The sequence below is a fragment of the Apium graveolens genome, chromosome 9 (assembly GCF_009905375.1).
Source record: "Apium graveolens cultivar Ventura chromosome 9, ASM990537v1, whole genome shotgun sequence".
NCBI lineage: Eukaryota > Viridiplantae > Streptophyta > Magnoliopsida > Apiales > Apiaceae > Apium > Apium graveolens.
In genome coordinates, this window is record NC_133655.1 from 20,704,039 (window position 1) to 20,718,383 (window position 14,345).

A 14,345-nucleotide genomic window follows, 5' to 3' on the forward strand; every position below is an offset into this window, starting at 1 on the left:
CTGTATAGTGCTTCAAATAACAAAATGCATAAAGATTAGCTCACAGTCATTTTCAAGGTGCTCCTCTAGCCTGAGCAGATTAATATAATTCCTTGAAGATCCGGATCTCTTTCCAAGCTTTCTGTTGTTTTCTTCTATCTGATTTTGGAGCTGTTTGTGGAATTCCAGTTCATCAGATTCTGAGAGATTTAGCCTTTCTTGCATTTTCAAAAGAGTCTCATTGCTAGAGATGCTCAATTGGTCTTCTAATCTGAAAAATTTTCTAACTCCTTTGTCATCCATGAACTCCATCAGTCAGTAGGGCCTTAGATGCACTCTTCTCCCTGTGTAAGGAATAGTTAGAGTCTTTGGGAGTGCATCTTTAGCTCTAATACTCCTCAGTTCTTCAATCTTCTTAAGAACAAGTCTTCTTGCAGTTACATTAAATCCAAAGTTTGAATGATGAATAAACCTTTATCAGCACAAATTGGCTTTCTTGAAGGATCCTGTGAAGTGGCCATTAAATCTCCTTTCCTCCCTTGTACTTGAAAACTAACCTTTCAGGTAGATTCCTGTAGGCATCAATCCCTCTAACTTCTTCCAGTTCATCTAGATAGAGGTTTAGATCAGAGAATTCCTTGATGTCACATAAGTACATGTAATCTCCCTTGTTGACTTTGGATTGAGCTTTGGTTAGAGATTTGGATTTGAGAGGTGACAACTTCACTTTCTTGACTGCTATTGACTTTGTTCTCTTTGGCTTGTTAAGGATTGGCAAATTGAAGTCAGGAATTGGTAGACTTTCCCAGTCTGTTGGTTCATCCTTAGGTACAATAGGTTCACCATGAATGTTCCTGTAATGATCCACCACTTTAATGTCTTCAAATACCACTGAGGGTTTTAATGCTTGAGTTTAGTTGGAATGGATTCCTTGGGAAACTGAACCTCCGATTCCTTACCAACAAAGTTCAATTTCCTTTTGGTTCTTTTGGCCAATTCCTTATATCTGTGAGATTTCTTCTCTTGTGGTTCAACTTGCTTCTTTGGATCTTGAGATTCAGTGATTTCAGATGGTTGAGCAGGAATTTGTTGTGTTGGTTTCACAGCTTATAGCTTGGCCAAGATAGCAGCTTGCTCTTTCTTTTGTTTAACCTTTTTAGCATCTAGAGCAGCTTGTTTCTTTTCTTGCTTCAATCTTGCCTTTTATTCTCTCTTTGCTTCAGCAAATTGAGGATGTCCAGCCACCACACAAATTTCTTTACCATTCCTGAAAACTTTAGCAATTCTCCTTTTCAAAACTGAATCAGCTGGATCCTTGTAGAAGGCAATGGATCTTGACAACAATTTCTTCTCATCATGCTTTGGTGTCTCATACATTATATCCAAAGGGTTCTTTAGTGATGATTTTGGATAGTTCACCCTTGGCTTCAAAAGTACTTCAGCCTTTGGAGATTTGATGCAGAATGGCTGTCCTCTTTCCAGATAGTTCATGCTCATTTCATTCATAGAGATTTTCCTGACTTGAGAGTGATGAATGATTGACTTTTATGGCTTCTTTACTAACCCAAATTTCTTTTGTATATCCTCATCAATTTTCTCCCAGATGATTGGATTCAACTGCTTCTTTTCAGCTGCTCTTAAATTGGCTGATGCTTCATTTATCAGATCAATGCTATCTTTGGCTGGTGGCTTGGTGAAAGTAATTGAAGGCACAATTACTTTGCTAACTTCAATGTTGAGCACTTTTTGCTCCCCCTCACTCCTAAAAGTCTCTTTCTCCCCCTTTTTGTTATCATCAAGTTGAGTAGAGGAGGTATGTGCAGCCACCAGTTTCTGAAGCAAGTCTGTTTGTTGAGCTTGATGTAGATGAATTGCTGTAAGAAAAGCTTCCATTGCTGTCATTCTTGTATCCAAGGCATCTATCTTGGTGGCAAGATCATAATTTTTCCTGAGTTGTCTCTTAATGTCAAGCATTGTAGCTTCTGGAAGTTTAGAGTCCATCTTGTCAGAAATGGCCTTTTTCATCTCATCAATATCACCTTTGATAGTGTTTATATCTCGAGCATGTTGAAAACCTTGAATTTGTTATAGTTGCAGAGAAGCAAGATGTGCTTGAATGAGCTTTTTGGTGTTGGCATTTGTGGTGGTTTGAAGAGCAGAATTTGTCTGATTTATGAGTTGAATCAGGGTTGTCTTGAAGTAGTGTTCATCACAGTGCTTTGAAAATGCCCATGATGGCATGCCTGATCTTGAACTAGAGCCTACTTCTCCCCTATGTCCAATGGCTCTTCTTCACTATCTTCATCTTCACCTCCAAAGAATTCTTTTGAACCACCAGTCTCATAATCAACATCACCAGCTGTAGAAGGCAAAGCTGTGATGGCATCCTTAGCTCTTAGCATTGACTGTGTGGTGTGCACCAAGTTGAGCATCCTTTATGCATTGTCATTGCCCTGTCTAGCTAGAAGTTGGTAGGCTGGAACAGGGTGAGTAAATGTCTCAGCATCTAAGGAGGTCGAATCTATAACAGCTTGAGTTTGCTGAGATAGTCCCTCCCTGCCTGCATCCTGGACATTCATTACCTCACTTACAATAACATCCTCCCTTATATCTTCAGTACTGTTTTTCTCTCATTTTCTCTCTTTTCTTGCATCAAGGTCTCACCCTGGCTCACCACCCTCACACCCTCACCTTCACCATCTAAGGTGGTACTCCTCACACTCTCTTTTGCCAATCCTGAAGAACTGGATTGCATATTTTCACTTTTTTTCTCTCCTTTTTCCTGGGAGCAACCCAGACTCTCACTCAGTTCACTCCCTTCCCTCAATCCTAGGAGTGATTGTACTACCACTAAGTCTTCTGCACTTGAGATAATTGATGAAATTTGAAGCTGTGCAGAGACACTCGACAGATAAGGGATATCTGTCGGGTTAGCAGTTTGACTATCCGACGGATAGCTGCTGTTAAGCTTATCCGTCGGGATACAATCACTACTCTACGGATGAGCAATATCCATCGAGTGAGTAGAAATGAATGTGTTTGGAGTGGAAACTAATGTGGACTCTGTGCAGATTGATGAGAATTTTGGCACAGATGTCTCAACAGTTCCTGAAAGAATTGGCAAGTGAGCCAACAAATCATCCAAAAGATGATGCTCACTTGCACTAGATTTTGGCTTCCCCAATAGAGTTACAGAAGGGGAATCAGGAATTGATGTGTTGATCATATCCATATCCCGAGAGTTTGTGGGAGAATTTGGTGTTTGAGGTGCTTAAATAACTAAAGATTTTGGCTGTGACTCCATATTTATTAGAGCCACATCAAACTGACTTTGAAAAGGTGCAGTGACTGTGTCTTTAGCACCAGTTTGCACAGTGTGTGAACCCTGTGCATCCCCAAGGTTTTTTGGTTTTTTCTTTCTAGTATAGGTTTGGGGTGAGCTTGTGTCCCTTACCCTTTTGGTCTGTGCTCTTGGCTGAGAGCTTTGTTCAATAGTCACATCCTTTTGGGAGGATGCAACTAGCAATGAGCTTATTTCCTTATTAAGCACCGCAGTCTGTTGGGAAACTGCAGTGTGGCTAGGCCGGGAAACACTCACCTCTCCAACCTTATCCTTAGGGTTTCTTTTATGTTCACCCTGTCCCTCACCTACTTTACCCACCTTCACACTCTCCTCTTTAAATTTGGTGGATTTTGCAACTGGCATCTTTTGAGAGATGCCAGAGGGGGCTTTTTTGACTTGGATTTAGAAATTTTGGATTTGGTAGCTTGGGTAGGCAACTGTTGGGTCATTGACACAGTTGTCATAGCTACACTAGAATGTAAAGAAATTTGTGAGGTTGGAAGAGTAGAGACAGATGATATTACCTCACTTATCTGAGGTGCTTCCATTACAGGGAAATAGAAGAGTGGAACCTCTTTGTGATGGTTTGTCCTGTTCAAATCTGCAATAATTATTCTCTCTTGAACCCAACAATCTAATTTGTTGGTTGGGTTCTCAAGCATAATTTCCTCAGAGAGATGGTTAGCAAGCATCATGAAAAATCTAGCATAATAAACATTTTTACCCCTCTTATTTAACTCCCTTAACTTAAACCCCAACTCAGGTTGCCAAAGCTCTGAGTGAACCCGATTATGATAAGATCACTAAAGTTGAAAAAATTATCAGTAACAAGCATGTAAAGCATGTTAAGCATAAAGATATTGACAGAATCAAAAATACTGATTTTACCAGAAAAGTCCTTAGTAACTACATCACATAGATAACTCCATTCCTTCCTAAGACCCAACCTCCTAATTTCACTTAACTTAGAAGTAGAGAGTGCATAGTTCATGGAGTTAAGCATGTTGATAATGTCAGTGTCTGTGTGTGGTGAAGTTATAGTATTATCAGGAATCTTGAAACATGCTTTAACAATATCACTATTAATGTAGAATTCATTACCTTTAATAGTGAGTGTGATGGTCTTATCAGTTGGGTTGTACACAGCAGTTGACCATATTTCTTCAACAACCTCACAGAAGATGGTGGGTGATTCTAGCATGGCATAGTTAAGTTTGCAGTTCTTCACAAAATCCATCATCTTGTGGTAGTCACCAGACTGTTGAATCCCCTTATTTACTAGAGCCGTGAAGTTGTTCTTCTCATAGATAAATACAGTTTGTGACATGATCTTGACGACTGGTGCCATTATTAGAGAGTGAAATTGCAGAGATAGAGATGATAATTGCTTTTTGAGAAAGAGAGAATTTAGAGCAGATGATTTCAGAATGATAAAAGAAAAGTAATGAAAATGAATTAAACTTGTATACTATCTCAAAAATAACTGTCAAAAATAATAAAGTAAAATAAAGTAACCAATAAGAATTGCCTAAAATAGCCGTTTAAAAAATAAACTGTAAAAATTCCATCAATTATCCGTCGTGTTATGCTTACAAACTGTAAGTATACTCGATGGATAATGTTCAGAGAATCTACGGCTAAAAATAAGATAATTCGACGGATGAGGATTAATCAGTTATCCGTCGAGTCATAAAATATTCCAGAAAAGTAATTGATTTTATTAACAAATAGTATACCGATAGATGATCAAACTCGATGGATAGTGATCATCCGTCGAGATGTAAATTTTGACTTAGCCAAAATTTCATCCATGACCGAAAAATCAATTAAATTTCTGGCTGCATTACAACTTGCAAACAATCTATAAAGATTCAAGAGTAATTTAGCATACCTAACTTACTTACCAACCTTGAAAAGGTGGATTCATCCAGTGGCTTGGTAAATATATCTGCAAGCTGGTTTTCACTTGGAACAAAATGTAGTTCCACAGTACCATTTATTACATGTTCCCTTATGAAGTGGTACTTGATGTCTATGTGCTTTGTCCTTGAATGCTGTACTGGATTTTCAGTGATGGCAATTGCACTTGTGTTATCACAGAAAATGGGAATCCTTTCAACCTGCAAACCATAGTCTAGCAATTGGTTTTTCATCCACAAAATCTGTGTACAGCAACTGCCAGCAGCAATATATTCAGTTTCAGCTGTAGAAGTAGAAACTGAATTTTGCTTTTTACTGAACCATGACACAAGCTTGTTTCCTAGAAATTGATGGGTTCATGATGTACTTTTTCTATCAATTCGACAACCTGCATAATCTGCATCTGAATAACCAGTTAGATCAAAACCAGAATCTCTAGGGTACCAAATGCCAAGTTTTGGTGTTCCCTTGAGATATCTGAAAATTCTCTTAATATCTACTAAGTGAAATTCTCTAGGATCAGCCTGAAATCTAGCACACAAATATGTAGCAAACATTATATTTGGCGTACTAGCTGTTAAGTACAGAAGTGAGCCAACCATGCCCCTATAACTTGAAATATCCACAGACTTTTCAGTAGTGTTTAATTCAAGCTTAGTTGCAGTGGCCATGGGAGTTTTTGCAGACGTGCAATCTATTAGATCAAACTTCTTTAAAAGATCATAAATGTATTTAGTTTGACTAATGAATATTCCATCACTAACTTGCTTTACTTGCAAACCAAGAAAGTAAGTTAGTTCTCCCATCATACTCATTTCATACTTACTTTGCATCAATTTGACAAACTTTTTGCAAAGTTTTTCATCTGTAGAGCCAAAAATAATGTCATCTACATAAATTTGAACAAGTATACTAGAGCCATTAACATTTCTAAAGAAAAGAGTTTTGTCTACAATAACTCTAGTGAAGTGATTCTCAAAAAGAAACTTTGACAAAGTGTCATACCAGGCTCTAGGTGCTTGCTTCAGTCCATAAAGTGTTATCAAAAGATAGTAAACATATTCTGGAAAATTTGGATCTTCAAAACCAGGAGGCTGACTGACATAGACTTCATTCTCCAAATCTCCATTCAGAAAGGCACTTTTGACATCCATTTGATAGACTTTGAAATTGGCATGGGCTGCATAGGCTAAGAAGATTCTGATGGCTTCAAGTCTTGCAACAGGAGCAAATGTTTCATCAAAATCTATTCCTTCTTGTTGACAATAGACCTTAGCAACCAATCTAGCTTTGTTCCTGACTACTATGCCATTTTCATCCATCTTGTTTCTGAATACCCATTTGGTGTCTATTGGATTCTTTCCTTTAGGCTTGGGCACCAGCTTCCATACCTTATTCCTCTCAAATTGGTTTAGCTCCTCCTGCATAGCCAAAATCCAATCAGGATCCAATAAAGATTCTTCTACCTTCTTTGGTTCTTCCTTAGAAAGAACGTTGATGTATAGACATTCTTCTAAAGTTGCTCTCCTTGTTTGAACTCTAGAAGATACATCACCAATGATGAGCTCAAAGGGATGATCCTTTGTCCATTTCCTTTGTTGAGGTAGATTAGCTCTAGATAAAGAGGCCTCATTGTTGTCTTGATGTGTGATTGAGTTTAGATTATTAGAAACTCCCCTGAGTTAATGGATTTTTGATTAGAGAAAGGGGAACTTTTTGTAAGTGATCTATTCTGACCTCCAGCTTCTTTTGATAACCCGACGGATGGTGAATTTTGAGTACCGACGGATGAAGCAGGTTGTCTCCCGACGGATAAAGCATTATGCAACTCGACAGATGTTGAATTTTGTGCTTCATTGGTAGTGAATTTTTCTGCATTATCCTTTGATACTGTTTCTTGATCACTTTCATCATCACTGTCATCACTAACCATCTCCATATTGTCAAATTTGAGGCTCTCATGGTAATCTCCATCTTGCAATCCTTCAATCTTTTTTATCATCAAAAACAACATGTATTGATTCCACAACAATGTTGGTTCTAAGATTGTAGACTCTATATGCTTTACCAACAGCATATCCAACAAAAATTCCTTCATCTGCTTTAGCATCAAACTTCACATTCTGATCAGTTTGATTTCTCAAGATATAACATTTGCAACCAAAGACATGAAGAAAATTTAGAGTTGGCTTCTTGTTCTTGAACAATTGATAGGGAGTCATGAATTTTGCTTGATTAACCAGAGAGATATTTTTAGTGTAGCATGCAGTATTTACAGCTTCAACCCAGAAATATGTTGGTAACTTAGACTCTTCAAGCATTGTCCTTGCAGCTTCAATAAGTGATGTGTTCTTCCTTTCTACTACTCCATTTTATTGTGGAGTTCTTGCTGCTGAAAACTCATGCAAAATCCCATTTTCTTCACAAAATGCTCTTATGACAGAATTCTTGAACTCGGTTCCATTGTCACTCCTGATTCTTCAAACTTTGAAATCAGGATGATTATTGACTTGCCTTATGTGATTGATGATGATTTCACTAGCCTCATCTTTAGACTTTAGGAAATATGTCAGGAGAACTTTGAGAAATCATCTACAATTACTAGGAAAAATCTTTTTCTTGAGATGGACAACACATTGATTGGTCCAAACAAATCCATGTGTAGCAGTTGCAAATGTTCTTCAATTGTTGAATCAAGCTTCTTTCTGAATGATGTTTTGATCTGCTTTCCTTTTTGGCAGGCATCACACAATCCATCCTTAGAAAACTCCAATTGAGGAATGCCTCTAACCAGTTCTTTCTTTACAAGTTCATTCATGGTCTTGAAGTTTAGATGGGATAGCTTCTTGTGCCATAGCCAACTTTCATCTTGACTTACTTTACTTAGAAGACAAGTAACATATTCTGCATTTGATGAGTTGAAGTCAGCTAAGTACACATTCCCTTTTCTCACACCAGTGAGAACCACTTTGTTGTTTCTCTTGTTTATCACAACACAGGCTTCAAAGTTGAAGTTTACTGAATTGCCTTTATCACATAGCTGGCTGATACTCAACAATTTGTGCTTGAGACCATCCACTAAGGAAACCTCCTCAATGATGACATTGTCTTTTGAAATCAAGCCATATCCCACAGTATAACCCTTGCTGTCATCTCCAAAAGTAATACTTGGGTCAGCTCTCTCCTTGAACTCTGTGAGCAGGGTAGAATCACCAGTCATGTGTCTTGAACAACCACTATCCAAGTACCATAGATTCTTTCTGTTTCCCTGCACACATCAGAATCAAATCAAGTTGATTTTGGTACCCAAGTTTCCTTGGGTCCTGCCTTGTTAGCTTTCTTTTTCTGTTTCTTAGGTTTGATCTCATTTGACTTGGGGATATCAGAATCATCCTTAGTCATTTGAGTTGGACCTTTGAAACCATTCATTACAGCAGAATTATCATGCATATTTTGATTAACAGGAAATGGCATGCTACTAGTAAATATGTTATTCCAGTAAGGCATGCTAAATGGCATTTGTGGCATACTAAATGCAGTATAATAAGGATTAGGTGCAAATTGCATATTAGCAAACTATACATTCATATTCTGTGTAGACATAGCATTCATAGGCATAGAAGGCATGGCATTTATGTTAGGAAAATGAGGTGGCACATATATGGAAGTAGGCATGGCAGTTTTGCAATTAACAGACAAATGATTTACACTACCACTCTTGACACAGATTTTTCTAGGAGCATATTTATCAGGTGTGTAGTTGTTATGCTTGTTAATTCCTACTTTACCATTTCTATTATTTTTCTTTTTAGCCTATGTTTTAACCTCAATCTTTTCCAGTCTGTCACTCAATTGCTTGACAGTCATATGACCAACATTAGCCTTTTTCTCCTTCTTCACTTGACTGGATTCTCCTGGAACAAAATTCTTGGAAACTGATCCATATTTCTCATTTAACTTGGCAAGTTTGGCTTTACTCACAGGTTTGCTCACAGTCGACGGATGAGGATTTATATCACTCGACGGATAACCCTTTTTGTTATCCGACGGATGACCCTCATCATCCGTCGAGTCTACATCTGTTAGCAATCCTTCAATCAAATTGGATTCCAGCTTCTCCTTATTCTTCTTCCAGGCTTCATCACAAAAGGACTCAATACCTTGAACTTTGGTGATTTGAGCATGAACATCTCTAGATGTTTTCCATGCCTTAATCACCTCATGTTCTCGTTCAAGCTGCTTCTTCAAGATCTCTTCTTTCTTCAAGAAATCAGTTAATTCATCTCTAGCAATTCTACACTCAATTCTCAATTTTTCAAATTCAATGAACTGAGACTCTAGCACATTATTCCTCTCACTTAAAAACAAATTGTTTTCTTTAATTTTAGCATTTTCCTTAGTAAGAGACTTAAGTGTAACACGCAAATGATATAATTCTGTAGACATGTCATTTATTGCATCATTACACTCAGCTTTAGATAAATATGCAAGGTTAGTGGTGATTACCTGATTACTTCAAGAACTTGTCTCTGTTTCATCAGACTTGGCCATTAGGGCTAGATTGACATAGCTGACATCCTCATCCTCATCCAGACCATCTGTTGCCCAGTCATTTTCTTGTGTAATGAAAGCCCTTTCCTTTTGTTTGAGCAACTCAAAGTATTTCTGTTTATAATCCACAGGCTCAAACTTCTTTTTGGTGGAATTTGACTTTCTACACTCACTGGCAAAGTGCCCTGCTAAGCCACATTTGAAACATTTGAATTTTGATTTATACACCATGTTTCTATTTGGCTTAACTTCTCCAAAGTTCTTCTTGAACTTGATCTTGGCAAATCTTTTGGAAAGAAATGCAAGATGTTCATCAATATCCTCCATATCATCTTGGCTCAAAGAATCTTCATTTTCTGCTACCAGCCCCTTGCCCTTGTTTTCACAAACCTTTGAAGTTGATTCAACAGCTTTGAAGTTGATTCAACAGCTTCCATCTTCATCTCCTTCTCTTTCTCTAACTCAGCAACTAGTGCAATGGATCCTCCTTTCTTCTTTCCTCTCTCCATCCTCTCATATTGCTCTATTTCAAGCTCATAAGTTTTCCGGATGCCATACAGTCTCTCCAAAGTAAACTTCTTGTAATCTTGAAAGTTTCTCAATGAGACTGTCATAGGTTTCCATTCCTTTGGAAGAGATCTAAGGAACTTAAGATTGGAGTCTTTTGTCTGATAGACCCTTCCATGCAACTTCAGAGCATTTAGCAGTTTTTGAAATCTACTAAAAATGTCAGTGAGAGACTCACTATCTTCACTATGAAAGTGCTCATATTGCGAAATTAGCAGCTGCATCTTATTTTCCCTGACTTGTTCCGTGCCATCACAGATAATCTGTATTGTATCCCAAACTTCCTTGGCAGTTTTACAATTGATGATGTTGTCAAACATGTCACCATCAACTCCATTGAACATAATATTCATGGCCTTCTTATCCTTCCTGACTTGTTCAATATCAGGATCTGACCATTCATTCCTTGGCTTGGGAACTGATGGCTCATTTCCAGTTGCAGCTCTCATTGGTACATGAGGGCCTCTCTCTATGCAATCTGCATAAGCCTCATCTTGAGAAAGTAAGTGAAGATGCATTTTTACCTTCCAGTGATGGTAATTATCTTTGTTCAGAAAAGGAATCTTGACTCCTACATCCTTCTTGTTCATCTTGCTGTTTGTTGTGATCTTTAAACTCTTTTTTCTTCAAGAGCTTGCTTAGATACCAATTGTTAGTCCCTCACAATGCAACAAGAATTACAGAATGGGGGTTGAATGGAATTCTTGAACCTTTTTCTTTCTAAAGAATAAATATAAAATGTTCTATCTTAATAATATATAAGTGTTTGATTTGCAAAGTGCGGAATAAGAAGTTAGTAAAATCAAAACACAAGTAATTAAAAACACAAGTCTTTAAAAACTTTATGGTGGATTTGAATGTATCCACCAGAGATATATATTATATCAAGAGAACTCTGTGTAGCAAGATTAGCTCACAGCTGCTTACAAATATGAACAACTAAGTTTACAGAGAAATGCTAAGGATGCAACTTACAATTATTTCTCTAAGATAATATTCTTAGTCTTGTTCTTGTTGTTCTATTTGGTACTTCTTGGTTTATATATCACCAAGATTACAAAGTAATAAGACAAGATAATAAAACAAAACCTATCAAGTCTAATACTATGATGCTTCATTACTCTATTCCAGCATCTTTGAATATCTTTATAATATCATGGAAATGACAATGCTTCTTTGTTCTCTAAAACCCAGTTGAATAGGCTTCCACATTCCTTTTGCATACACTCGACGCATGTGACTGTGTTGTCACTGTCAACAGGTGTTTGAATTGATTATCCGTCGAGTACATGATAATCCGTCGGGTTGCCTTGTTGATCATCCGTCGAGTGACATTGTTGTTTATCCGTCGGGTAGCTATCTGGCACTTGACTTCATTTCATTTATGCAGAATTACAAGACATCATCTATGTACAATTAATCAACCTATTCTGCATATCTAATTAAAGTCAACATAACTTGAGTGCTACTATAGAATCTAAACAAGGTGTATGCAAAAATGTGCTACAGACTCATTATTACACAAGCTACTCACTCGATGGATACTAAATCATCATCCGTCGGGACTATATTGAGTCATCCGTCGGGACTATATTCCTTATCCGTCGAGTGCTATAATTTTTCACTAAGTAAAATCTACTAAGGTGTTTTGTTAATGAAATCATCAAGTTCACAACATATCCACAACGTTAAGGTCGATTCCCAAGAACAATGTATTTGGGGTGCCCTCTTATAGTTTACAAAGATAGTGTCACGACTACTCAGATTTTCTTAGTTTTTACATTTTCTTTAATGTTTTATAACACTTGAAATTAGTTGGTTAGAAATTTCTTAGCCATTTTTCTACTTTGGCATTTAGAACAATGTTCAGAGGTTCGTTTAAGTATTGTATTTGTTATTGAATCTTTTACTTAAATTCTGAAACTCCATTTATTGATTAGTTTATTAAACAGTGTTATTATCAAACATAAATGGTCTTAACAAGTTCTTGCAAGTTTTACAATGTAGTGTTGTATGATATACACTAGCTTAATAGTTGAGTGCTATTGAGAGTCAACCTGAATGAATTTGGTTAGTTATAAATTGGTCTGATCATATTTTATTAAGAGTATTTTTAAATGCTCTAAAAGAACTTTAGATATGTTATTTTATGTTTGGTCGTATAAGGCGCCATCGAGTAATATATATTACATAATTAAGTTGAGAAAACTTACAAATTTGTGAAAATTATATTTTTCACAAACCTACAAATTTGTGAAAATTATATTTTCCCTTTACCAACACACACATGTTCTTTTGCATCATTGGACATCTTAGGCACTATCAGACATTTACAAAATGACCACTGACCATCACACTCTGCATAGTAAAGAGATTATATCAAATTGTTATGGCTTTGCGAGTACCTATACCAATTATGCAAAATAAATGAGGTAGAGATGCAACATTTTTGCGAGTACCTATAATTATGCAAAATAAATGAGGTACTGTATATATTATACTACACCACTGAACAAAGTTTTCCAATTATTACCGAGGCATCTTCTTATGATCCATAAGAACACATGTAACCATTAAAAATTTAAAGTACATATTTTGTTTAATGCTTAAAATTTTTTGGAGAACAAAATCCTTTCATTAATATTCAAGTGTTTACCAGGTAATTCCTTGCATATAACGATAATATTTTTTTGGTCCATCTATTTGTTTTTTAATTGTTCGTTAATATAATTAAAAGGATAATCATTTCAGAATACGGTGTTGTGATTCCTTACATTTATAAGAAGGAATACGGTGCGTCTATATATTATTTGTTTTTTGACAAATTAATTAGAAGAGTGATTATTTAGTTTTTAAGTTTTCAAAGTGTCAGATAATAAGCGTGCGTAGCGCGGACCAAAATTCCTAGTTCGTAGAATGCTGTTAGTATGTTTACAAAGAAAAAACTAAAAATTAACATATATGAATACAGAGTTGACCAAAAAATTTGAATTTTATTTTAATAAACTATATGTATAGGTCTATATTATTACTGAGTTCATTACTAACTTACAATTAATTTACTTAAATTAAAAAAAAAATTGCATAACTTAAGTCAGAATGACTTGCAATGATATGTAAAATTTACACTACTATTAATATAAAAGTTGATTTTAATAAAAAAATGTTAGTTTCTGAAATTCAAAGTATGTATGTATGGAAAAAATGTTAATTTTTTATTTATACTACTGTTAACAAAGTAAAATTAAGTTATGTGTGTGTCAACATGTAAATTATCGTATATTATATTTCTTAGTAAATTATGATAGTTTCAATTATTTATATGTTAAATATCTGATTTATGTACATGTATAATCATTATTAACATCTAGTAGGGCAATTGATTACTTAAATAATATGCATTTATAATTATTAAAAAATTAAAATTATGTAATAAATAAATGACAATAATTTATATATGGTATTCACATTATCACTGACAAATAATTCATATCTATTTTTAGGCAATCGAGTATCAATCATGGTTGTGACATAAAAATAAATTATATAAATAAAGACTTATTATTGACATTCATGATTTTTTTCAAGAATTCGAAGGAAAAATTGTAATTATATCGTTATATAAACCGTTTTTTAAGTTTTTTTCACTACGACTCTAATATTTCTACATATAATAATTTTATAACATTGTATAATATTCTCTTAAAATTAAATATTTTTCAATTCGATAAAATTTTATAAATATCAGTTGAACTCGTTAATTCCTTCAGATTATTGAACAATATATATTTTGTCTTTAAATAGTATAAAATGCATTAGATCAAATGCTACAATATAGTATAAATATAACTTTTATTTGAATAATTCAAAGTATTAAAATAATTCAAAATATTTGTACAATATTATCTTGATCAATGAATATTGTTTATCTAAAAGAATTCTTTTTAAAAAGTTAGTTTTTTTAAAGTGAAAAATGAAAAATAAA